Below are 12458 nucleotides of genomic sequence, written 5' to 3' on the forward strand. Positions count from 1 at the left end.
CATAAATTCAATACAAGGTAAGACAGTTAGTGAGTCGAGGTGATAGGCTTGTTCACAGAGATGTGTTTTTACTGCACACTTAAAAACGTGGGGGCTAGGTATCAATCTAATAATAACAACCAGAAAATCACATTGTATGATTTTTAAATAATTAAATTGAATTTTATTGCATGAAATGAGTATTTGATCACCTACCAACCAGCAAGAATTCTGGCTCTCACAGACCTGTTAGTTTTTCTGTAAGAATCCCTAATGCTCTGCACTCATTAACTGTATTAAATGCACCTGTTTGAACTCGTTATCTGTCCACACACCCAATCACACTCTAACCTCTCCACCATGGACAAGACCAAAGAGTTGTCTAAGGACACCAGGGACAAGATTGTAGATCTGCACAAGGCTGGGATGGGCAATAGGATAATAGGCAGCAGCTTGGTGAGAAGGCAACAACTGTTGGCACAATTATTAGAAAATGGAAGAAACGCATGATGACTGTCAATCTTCCTCGGTTTGGGGCTCCATGCAAGCTCTCACCATGTGGGATAAGGATGATTCTGAGAAAGAACATGAATTGGCACAGAACTGCATGGGAGGACCTGGTCAATGACCTGAAGAGAGCTGGGACCATGGTCTCAAACATTACCATCAGTAACACACTACGCTGTCATGGATTAAAATCCAGCAGAAACTCAATGTTGCCCAATGACAGTCCCGAAGCCTGAAAGATCTGGAGAAGATCTGTATGGAGGAATGGGCCAAAATCCCTGCTGCAGTGTGTGCAAACTTGGTCAAGAACTACAGGAAACATCTCACTTCTATAATTGCAAACAAAGGTTTCTGTGCCAAATATTAAGTTCTGTTTGTCTATTTTATCAAATACTTATTTCATGCAATAAAATGTAAATTAATTATGTAAAATTCATACAATGGGATTTTCTGGATTTTATGGTTAGATTCTGTCTCTCACAGTTGATGTGTACCTGCGACAAAAATTACAGCTCTCTTCATTCTTTGTAGGTGGGAAAACTTGCAAAATTGGCAGTGCATTGTTATTATTATTATTTATTTATATAGCACCATTGATTCCTTGGTGCTGTACATAAGAAGGGGTTACATACAAATTACAGATATCACTTACAGTAAACAAACTTACAATGACAGACTGATACAGAGGGGAGAGTGCATCAAATATTTATTTTCCCCACTGTACATTGGTTTTCTTGTTTTATGCTGCATATAATGGGATTAACTTCTACAACCTCTGACCTTGGCAACATCTGATGCACTTGTACGGTGGATGTGTGCACTGCTTGCATTGAGCATGCTCAGGAACTGGGCCCGTTCCATATAGTGAGGGTGTTGGCTATGTTAAAGAGCAAGCACCCAAAAGTAGGTGCTACGACAATTGCGCGTGTTGCGATTCCCAGTGTCTGGACTGAAGTCGGCTCCGGAGAGATAGGTTGAAGTGCCGTTTTCACTGGGCTCCTTGTCCCGCTGTTACTTTGTGGTCCATTCTGGTGTAGCTGAAGAAGCTAGGGAAAGCTGAAGAAGCTGTATTGCTGGTACTGTGTCAAGTGTCCTAAAGATGTATTGGATGTGCTGTGTCCTGAAGAGAATAAATCTTTCTTGTTTGAAGTTATCCTGGGCTCTGCCTCCAGTCCTTTGAACTCCAGGAAGAATGTGGGACGCACCAGTGAAGAAGCAGCAGACAGCACAGTGAGTACAGAGCGTGCTGATGGGTCTACCCCCGACATTGGTTTTACAAAAGAGCAAATCAAGTTATGTCCGGAGCAGGTACAGTATATTATTGCATCATTTACATTATTTTCTAAGGAGACCACCTAATAGGAATGCAACTTACTTGAACTGGTGGCATTCTCATAGGAAATAATGAGATTAGCAATTGGTCAAATTACAAATGTGACCTCCATTAACAAGAGGGCTTCGCTCTTCAAAAATTCTATAAAGAATATGAGGACACTGTACAGTAAGAGGAGTTGTCCAGGTTGTCCAATTCTTTGGGGGTTCAGAATTTCACCTACAGACCCCAATGCCACAACTTATGATCTAGGTGTCTAAAGAAGCCAGAGGAACTTTCCAATTTATGTATCAATTTATTTATTTTCATACAAAAAAAAAATCAATGATGAAATACTGATGGTAGAACCTGAAACATTGAGCACACTGATGAAAATCAAGACCGTTTTTCACATACGTAAGAAATAACTAATTCGAAGTTTTTGACCAACTGCTATTTTTTTCAGCATTTCTCCCATGTTTTTGTGTCATCTTTTTTCTGGTCTTTTACAGATTTTTTTTTAAATCCATTTAACAATGAAGAAATTAATGGATTTTCAAGCAAAAATGCTGGCAAAAAATGCTCAAGAAAATGTTTAGCGTCTTCTGGGCATCTCTTCATAGCCTTTCCCATTGACTTCTATTATAAAGTACAGCGCAACTTCAGAGCAGAAAGCATCAGAAAAATAGTGTGGTCACTTCTATTAATCAGATATCTTGTTATCTGACCATGCTTGAATGCTAACCGAGTGTCTTCAGCGTGCCGAAAAATGTTTGAGTCCCCGCGGCTGCATGTCTCATGGCTGTTAGACAGGCCCAACACATGCAGGGAATGTGTAACAAACAGGCAATCCCTGCATGTGTTACGCCTGTCTAAGAGCCGTGAAACATGCAGCCGCGGGGACTCGGTTAGCACCCGAGCATGTTCGGATAACACCTTATCCAAGCACGTATGGTCATCACTATTTTTCTGGCTTTCATTCTGTACCATGAAGTTGCCTAAAGAATGAGCACTTCATTTATTTTGAGTGCTTCAGGATTTCTGAAGCATGAAGCTGATAAAAGATGTGGCATAAGACTGAACATGTGCACAGCAGTGTAATTTCAACCCCTTATCAACATCTGCTGTACATGTACAGGTCAAGTGTGTAGCAGGTGTATGGATCGGACTCACAGGGTGAGCTCACCCCATACCCGGCAGGTAATGCCTGTGTGTTACAGCAAGGACCTGCCCTAACACCCGGAGGTAGCACAAAGCGCCACCAGTGTGATTCTTAACCTGTTAAATGCCACTGTCAAATTCTGATAGCAACCTTAACATCATTCAAAGTGACCATCGGTGTGCCTGTGACATGATCGTGGGTCGCCCTAGCATTGCTATGACAGCAGGAGGTCTGTTGAAGACCTTCATTCTTGCCATTACGGAGCTCCCTTGAAACCCAGCCTTTGGCCAGCCTTGAATTAAGACTATGACTTTTACTATATACAGCAATGCTGTGATATTGCTGTATATAGCACAAGCAATCAGACAATTGCAGGTTATAGTCCCCTAAAAGGATTAACAAGTGCAGCGAAAAATAAAAAATAAAAAAGTTTTAAAAAATAAATAATCAAATGTTCAAATCACCAGCTCTTCCTCATTAAAAAATAAAGATAATACAAAAATACACGTGTTATCGCTGCACTCAGAAACATCCAATCTATCAAAATATAAAAATAATTAATCCAATCGGTAAACACTGTATACTGATAAAAATCAATAACGCCAAAAATACCATATATGCTCGTGTATAAGCCGACCCACGTATAAGCGGACCCCCTAATTTTGCCACAAAAAACTGGGAAAAGTTATTGACTCTTGTATAAGCCTAGGGTGGAAAATGCAGCAGCTACTGGTAAATTTCAAAAATAAAAATAGATACGAGTAAAAGTAAAATTAATTGAGACATCAGTAGGTTAAATGTTTTTGAATATCCATATTGAATCAGGAGCCCCATGTAATGCTCCATACAGTTCATGATGAGCGTCATAAGATGCTACATACAAAATACACCCCATATAATGCTGCACAAAGGTTAATAATGGCCCCATAAGATGCTCCATAGAATAATAGGCCTCATATGCTGCTCCATAAAGGTTATGGCCCCATAAGATGTTCCACAGATTATGCCCCCACATGATGCTCCATAGATTATGCACTCATAAGATGCTCCATAGATTATGCCCCCATAAAATGCTCCATAGATTATGCCCCAATAAAATGCTCTATAGATTATGCCCCATAAGATGATCCATAGATTAAGCCCCAATAAGATGATCCATAGATTATGCCCCCAGAAGATGCTCCATAGATTATGCCCCAGTAAGATGTTCCATAGATTATGACCCAATAATATGCTCCATAGATTATGCCCCCATAAGGTGCTCCATAGATTATGCCCCAATATGCTCCATAGAATATGCCCCCATAAAATGCTCCATAGATTATGCCCCATATGCTGCCCCATAGAATATGCCCCATATGCTGCCCCATAGAATATGACCCATATGCTGCCCCATAGAATATGCCCCATATGCTGTGCCATAGACTATGCCCTCATATGCTGCTCCATAGAATATGCCCCCATATGGTGCTCCATAGATTATGCGCCCATTTGCTGCCCCATAGAATATGCCCCCATATGCTGCTCCATAGACTATGCCCTCATATGCTGCTCCATACAACTCGTCCCACAAAAAATAAGCCCTCACATGGCCATATTGATGGAAAAATGAAAAAGTTATGACTCTGGGAAGAAGGGGAGCAAAAAATGAAAACGCAAAACCTGAAAACGCTCTGGTCATTAAGGGGTTAATGACAGAAAAACCCACAATGGTGACAGAAATAACTTGAATCTGACAAAAGTAATAATAAATAAAAAAAAATCTATGAAAATGAACAAATGAAAGTGTTTCAACCATGCTTCCACAGAATTAAAAAAAAATATAAAACTCATGAAATAGGCCTGGGCAGAAATGATGGTACCCTTAACTTAATATTTTGGTGCACAACCTTTTGAGGCAATCACTGCAATCAAACAATTCCTGTAACTGTCGATGAGACTTCTGCACCCCTCGACAGGTATTTTGGCCCACTCCTCAAGAGCAAACTGCTCCAGCTGTCTAGTGTTTGAAGGCTGCCTTTTCCAGATAGGATGTTTCAGGTCTTTTCCAAAGATGCTCAATAGGACTTAGGTCAGGGCTCATAGAAGGCCACTTCAGAATAGTCCAATGTTTTCCTCTTAGCCATTCTTGGGTGCTTTTATCTGTGTGTTTTGGGTCGTTATCCTGTTGCAAGAACCATGACCTGCGACTGAGACCAAGCTTTCTTACCCTGGGCGGCACATTTCTCTCTAGAACCCCTTGATAGTCATGAGAATTCATTGTACCCTGCACAGATTCTAGACATCCTATGCCAGATGCAGCAAAAAAGCCCCAAAACATAACAGAGCCTCCTCTGTGTTTCACAGTAGGGACAGTGTTCTTTTCTTGATATGCGTCATTTTTCCGTCTGTGAACATAGACCTGATGTGCCTTGCCAAAAAGTTCCATTATTGTCTCATCTGTCCATAGGACATTCCCCCCAGAAGCTTTGTGGCTTGTCAACATGTAGTTTGGCAAATTCCAGACTGGCTTTTTTATGATTTGTTTTCAACAGTGGTGTGCTCCTTGGACATCTCCCATGAAGTCCACTTTGGCTCATACAACGACGGATGGTGAGATCTGACACTGATGTTCCTTGAGCTTGAAGTTCACCTTTAATCTGTTTAGAAGTTTTTCTGGGCTCTTTTGTTACCATTCGTGTTATCCATCTCTTTGATTTGTCATCAATTTTCCTCCTGCGGCCACGTCCAGGGAGGTTAGCTACATTCCCATGGAGCTTAAATTTCTGAATAATATGTGCAACTGTAGACACAGGAACATCAAGCTGCTTGGAGATGGTCTTATAACTTTTACCTTTAACTTGTTTGTCTATAATTTTCTTTCTAATCTCCTGAGACAGCTCTTTCCATCGCTTCCTCTGGTCAGTGTTGAGTGTGATACACACCATATCACCAAACAGCACAGTGAGTATCCGTAGCCCTCTATACAGACCCATTCACTGCTTCCAAGACACCTGTGATGCTAATTAGTGATGCACACACAGCCCAATATTGAATGAAAAAAGGCTTTATTAATACAATGCCAGACAGACAAGGATAATTAACCCCTTAGTGACAGAGCCAGTTTGCAGCTTAATGACCAGGCCAATTTTTACAATTCTGACCACTGTTACTTTATGAGGTTATAACTCTGGAACGCTTTAACGGATCCCGCTGATTATGAGAAAGTTTTTTTTATGACATATTGTACTTCATGATAGTGGTAACATTTCTTCGATATGTCTTGTGTTTACTTATGAAAAAAACGGAAATATGGCGAAAATTTTGAAAAGTTTGCAATTTTAAAACTTTAAATTTTTATGCCCTTAAATCAGAGAGATGCATCACACAAATTTCTTAATAAATAACATTTCCCACATGTCTACTTTACATCAGCACAATTTTGGAAACAAAATTATTTTTTGTTAGGAAGTGATAAGGGTTAAAAGTTGACTAGTGATTTCTCATTTTCACAACAAAATTTACAAAACCATTTTTTTTTAGGGACTACATCATATTTAAAGTCATTTTGAGGGGTGTACATGACAGAAAATACCCAAAAGTGACACAATTCTAAAAACTAGACCCCTCAAGGTGCTCAAAACCACATTCAAGAAGTTTATTAATCTTTTACGTGCTTCACAGGAACTAAAGCAATGTGGAAGTAAAAAATTAACATTTAACTTTTTTTGCAAAAAATTTACTTCAGAACCATTTTTTTTATTTTCACAAGTGTTAAAATAGAAAATGAACCACAAAATTTGTTGTGCAATTTCTCCTTAATATGTTGATACCCAAAATGTGGGGGTAAACCACTTTTTCAGCGCACGGCAGAGCTCACAAGGGAGGGAGCGCCCTTTGACTTTTTCAACGCAGAATTGGCTGGAATTGAGATCGGATGCCATATTGCGTTCAGAGAGCCCCTGATGTTCCTAAACAGTGGAAACCCCCAACAAGTGACCCTATTTTGGAAACTAGACCCATTAAGGAACTTTTCTAGATGTGTGGTGAGCACTTTGAACCTTCAAGTGCTTCACAGAAGTTTATAACGTAGAGCTGTGAAAATAAAAAATCATTTTTTTTCCACAAAAATGATATTTTTGCCCCCAAATTTTTATCTTTACAAGGGTAACAGGAGAAATCATACCTCCACAGTTGTTGTGCGATTTGTCCTGAGTACGCTGATACCCCATATGTGGGGGTAAACCACTGTTTGGGCGCACAGCAGATCTCAGAAGGGAAGGAGTACCGTTTGACTTTTTCAATGCAGAATTGGCTGGAATTGAGATTGGACGCCATGTCGCTTTTGGAGAGTCCCTGGTGTGCCTAAACAGTGAAAAATCCCCACAAGTGACACTATTTTGGAAACTAGACCCCTTAAGGAACTTATCTAGTTGTGTGGTGAGCACTTTGAACCCCCAAGTGCTTCACAGAAGTTTATAACGCAGAGCAGTGAAAATAAAATAATCACGTTTTTTTCCTCAAAAATGATAATTTAGCCCGCTATGTTTTCTTTTCTCAAGGGTAACAGGAGAAATTGGACAAAAAAAGTTGTTATGCAAGTTGTCCTGAGTACGATGATATCCCATGTGTGGGGGGAACCACTGTTTGTGCGCATGGGAGAGCCCGCAAGGGAAGGAGCACCATTTTGGAATGCAGACTTTGATGGAATGTTGCGTTTGCAGTGCCACTGATGCACCTAAACTGTATAAACCCCCCCCACAAGTGACCCCATTTTGGAAACTAGACCCCTGAAGGAGCTTATCTAGATATGTGGTGAGCACTTTGATCCCCCAAGTGCATCACAGAAGTTTATAGACGCAGAGCCGTGAAAATTAAAAATCTTTTTTTTTTCCTCAAAAATGATTTTTTAGCCCGTTATTTTTTATTTTCCTAAGGGTAACAGAAGAAATTGGACCACAAAAGTTGTTGTGCAATTTGTCCTAAGTACGCTTATACCCCATATGTGGGGGGGAACCACTGTTTGGGCGCATGGGAGAGCTCGGAAGAGGAGCACCATTTTGGAATGCAGACTTTGATGGAATGGTCTGCGGGCATCATGTTGCGTTTGCAGAGCCACTGATGTGCCTAAGCAGTATTAACGCCCCAAAAGTGACCCTATTTTGGAAACTAGACCCCTGAAGGAGCTTATTTAGATATGTGGTGAGCAGTTTGAACCTCCAAGTGCTTCACAGAAGATTATAAACGCATATTTTTTTCCTCAAAAATGATTTTTTAGCCCGCTCATTGGAAAGCAATGTCTGACTTTCATTTGCTCATTTTGATATTTTTTTATTATTACTTTATTTATTACTCGTCAGATTCACGATATTTCTATGACCATTGTATTTTTTTCTGCCATTAAATGAGAGGTGCCAACAATTCTGACCATGCGTGTAATCTAAGTTTCTGTATTGCTGGGATATATGGGTTACTATTATGGATTTAAATGATGGTCATAGGAGCGCAGGAATAAGACCAGGACAAGAGGCTTGAAGTAAACCAACGCGTTTCAACGATAACCCGTCTTCATCAGACGGGTGGTAAACTTCAAACCTCTTGTCCTGGTCTTATTCCTGCGCTCCTATGACCGTCATTTACCTTCGGTTTCGCAATTATCTTCTTTAAAGGCTTACGGCTGGAGTAGCGGTGGACCTGAATTTTCAATTACTCTCTTGGCCATATTCACAGCGCTCCTGCTCAACCGCTATTTTTTATTACCTATACTATTGTGGATTTATCACAGTTCAAATCAGTAGAAACTACTCCGGATTTACATTGTATGGCAATAATGACTTTGTGGCATTTTGTAAAAGATTTCAGAGGTCAAAGTGTTGTAATTAGAGTCCATTTCATCTGTATGGTAATGAATTATTTGTATGGTCTGGTCCCTATAAATAACAGCTGCTTCTCCTGTTGATGATGTCACAGAATGTTGGAGTCTCTGGCTCCACTCCCTTGCATTATGACATCACACACATTATGTCAGGAGCTGCAGAGCCAACATTCCATTTGAGGGTTGCAGTTACTGGAGAGGTAAGTCGGCTCTATGTCACTTCTTGTGCCCTTCCTTCGCTTCTATCATCTATTTCTCATGTATTTTTTATTCATTAAGTAGCCTTTTTTGTATAGAATAAAAGCAGGTCCAAAACAAATAGTGAACTCTCAGATTAGGTGATGTCCAGGTCTTAAAGAATTTTTCCACTAGTAAAGGGAGATATAGGATGTGACGGGATTTATCTCCAAGCACAGACATGACAATGATTTACCCATTATCCATCATATTTTATTGGTTTCTGACTTTCTTGCTCATCAGATCCATAGAATAATTCAGCGATAACTGGAACATGAAGATGTCTCGATTTTTGGGCCATGTATTGTTTTAGAATCATCCAAATCTGGGAGATGAAAGTTATATCATGTAAATGGAATATATTGAACCACAAGAAAATTATGTAATTGCCAGATGTTATTGAGACATATGGTAATATGCAGTCCAGATCAAAAATATAAATGCAATCAATATTGGTAAATTCTTGTACAACACCAATGTATATACATATTAGCTCCATATGGTGAAACTATTCAAATACTTCCCCAAATGTGGAAGGTAGCCCTTCAGAACAAAATGGCTCTTGGCTACCTGTTAGCAATTGAAGGTGGAACTTGTGCTGTTATAGGTGGGGAATGCTGCTCCTAGATTGAGAAACATGGATAAGATAGAGGAGCTACACCAAAAAGTTAGAGCTACAGCAAAGGAGAGATGGAATCCCTTCTCCTGGATGGGGTGTATCGAAGATTGGTTAAACAATATTGTCTCAACTTAGCTAAAGCCCATAGTGGTAGTGATAGGATTCATTGTATTGATCAATGCCTATAAATTATTAATGTGATGTGTTTATCATTGCAGAAAATGAATTATATCTTGGTGTGACTGGAGGACACAGACAGATGACCCCCGTGCAAGAACAATATATGAGCCCTTTGCAACCCAATAGCTCATCATAAAGCACAATTCCATCTGCTTTGGAGGTGGAAATGTGCCCCCTTACCTCTTGGACCCGTGAGTAACCCCAAAAGTTGGACCAATAGTATTTAGTGAATGCTTAGATGAAATGGCAACTGTAAGGCAAAGTTCACATATGCGTACCGGGCAGTACATCCTCTGTTAAGCCCCACCTACTTCCGCATACTTTTGCATGCGGCTGCATATCTATCTTTAACATTGGGTATGCAGGACATGTGGATGTCTGCGGATGTCTCCGCATGCGTCGTTTTGAAGTGCCTGCCGCAACATATTGCATCTGGCTGCAAAACAATGCATGCGCATGCATTTGCATACATCCAGGGGGTTAACGGAGGAAGTACGCAGCCCTCCGCAAAGCAACGCTACGCAAATGTGAAACCAGTCTAAGGCAGTCAGGAATGGATGTCTGACATCCCGTGATCTATGCAGACTAGCTGTATACTTCATGAAGTATGGGCTGTCAACAGGGGTCATTTCACGATAGGCAGATTGAGTGAATGCTTAGATGAAACGGCAACTATAAGGCAGTCAGGAATGGATGTCTGACATCCCATGATCTAGGCAGACTAGCTGCTTACTTCATGAAGTACGGGCTGTCAACAAGTGTTATTTCACGATAGGCAGGAACATAGTTAGTGCAGGTCTACTCAACTACATACATCCTACTAGATAGATAAGAATGGATAAATGTGTGTGTATGCGTTAGTAAAGATTGAGTGAATGCTTAGATGAAATGGCAACTATAAGGCAGCCGGAATGGATGTTTGACATCCGATGATCTATGTAGACTAGCTGCATACTTCATGAAGTATGGGCTGTCAACAAGTGTCATTTCACAATAGGCAGATTGAGTGAATGCTTAGATGAAACGGCAACTATAAGGCAGTCAGGAATGGATGTCTAATATCCCATGATCTATGCAGACTAGCTGCTTACTTCATGAAGTATGGGCTGTCAACAAGTGTCATTTCACAATAGGCAGATTGAGTGAATGCTTAGATGAAACGGCAACTATAAGGCAGTCAGGAATGGATGTCTGACATCCCATGATCTATGCAGACTAGCTGCATACTTCATGAAGTATGGGCTGTCAACAAGTGCTATTTCACGATAAGCAGGAACATAGTTAGTGCAGGTCTGCTCAACTACCTTCATCCTTCTAGATAGATAAGAATGGATAAATATGTGTGTATGCGTTAGTAAAGATTGAGTGAATGCTTAGATGAAATGGCAACTATAAGGCAGCAGGAATGGATGTTTGACATCCGATGATCTATGTAGACTAGCTGCATACTTCATGAAGTATGGGTTGTCAACAAGTGTCATTTCGCGATAGGCAGAAACATAGCGCAGGTCTGGACAGCTGTCATCATCCTAGTAGGTAGATAAGTATGAGTATATGTGTGTATATGCTTTCATAAAGATTGAGTGAATGCTTAGATAAAATGTCAGCTATAAGGTAGCCAGGAATGGATGTCTGACATTTCATGATCTTTGTAGACTAGCTCTATACTTCAAGGAGTATGGGCTGTCAGCAAGTGTCATTTCACAATAAGGGTATGTGCACACGTTGCGAATTGCTGTGCGGATTTTTCCACGCGGAATCTGCACCTTTTGGCAGAATCCGCAGGTCAAATTCCGAGCGTTTTTTATGCAGATTTCCTGCGGATTTCTTGCAGTTTTAGTGCGGATTTGCCATGCATTTTTACACCTCCGGATTCCTATAATGGAATGAGTGTAAAAACGCTGCGGAATCCGCACAAAGAATTGACATGCTGCTAAAAGCACTGCGTTTCCGTGCTGATTTTTCCGCAGCATGTGCACAGCGTTTTTTTTTCCCCATAGAATAACATTGTACTGTAAATCACTTGCGGATCTGCAGCAAATCCCCAGATGCAAATACGCTGCGGATCCGCAGTAAATATGCAACGTGTGCACATACCCTAAGCAGGAATAGGGCTGCCATCAGGGCATTAGTGCCCCTACCAGTGTATAGGGTCGAGTGAGCCGAAGAAAAGAGGTGGTCCGGACACACTGGTAGCCTGTGACCCCCTTTCTTTCCTTCTGCTCACCGGGTCCAAGGGGTAACAGTTCAGGGCCACTTGCACACTAGGTGATAACACTGCACAGTTAAATGCTAAATCACCTGCAGTGACTCACTGAGCTGAAATCTTGGTATGTTTATGCTCACAGGACGCAGACTCACACTGCACACATACCACCCACACAGTGATGGTGGCGGCAGTGCTAACCTTATGTTCATTGTCTTGTTTCGTTAAATGTGTTGTCTTTTTTGTTTTGTTTGTTTTCTCTTTTGTTATTGCCGCTATAATTTTGCACTTGACGTAACTGACTAAAGGATTTAACTAAATGACTCTTATGAAAAATAGATTTAGTTAACAAAATGTTTAGCGGGAATGTGTTACGGAATGTACATTATGTGCTTTGCATTG

The sequence above is a fragment of the Dendrobates tinctorius genome, unplaced genomic scaffold (genome assembly GCF_039654945.1).
Source record: "Dendrobates tinctorius isolate UK_male_01 unplaced genomic scaffold, ASM3965494v1 ptg000007l, whole genome shotgun sequence".
NCBI lineage: Eukaryota > Metazoa > Chordata > Amphibia > Anura > Dendrobatidae > Dendrobates > Dendrobates tinctorius.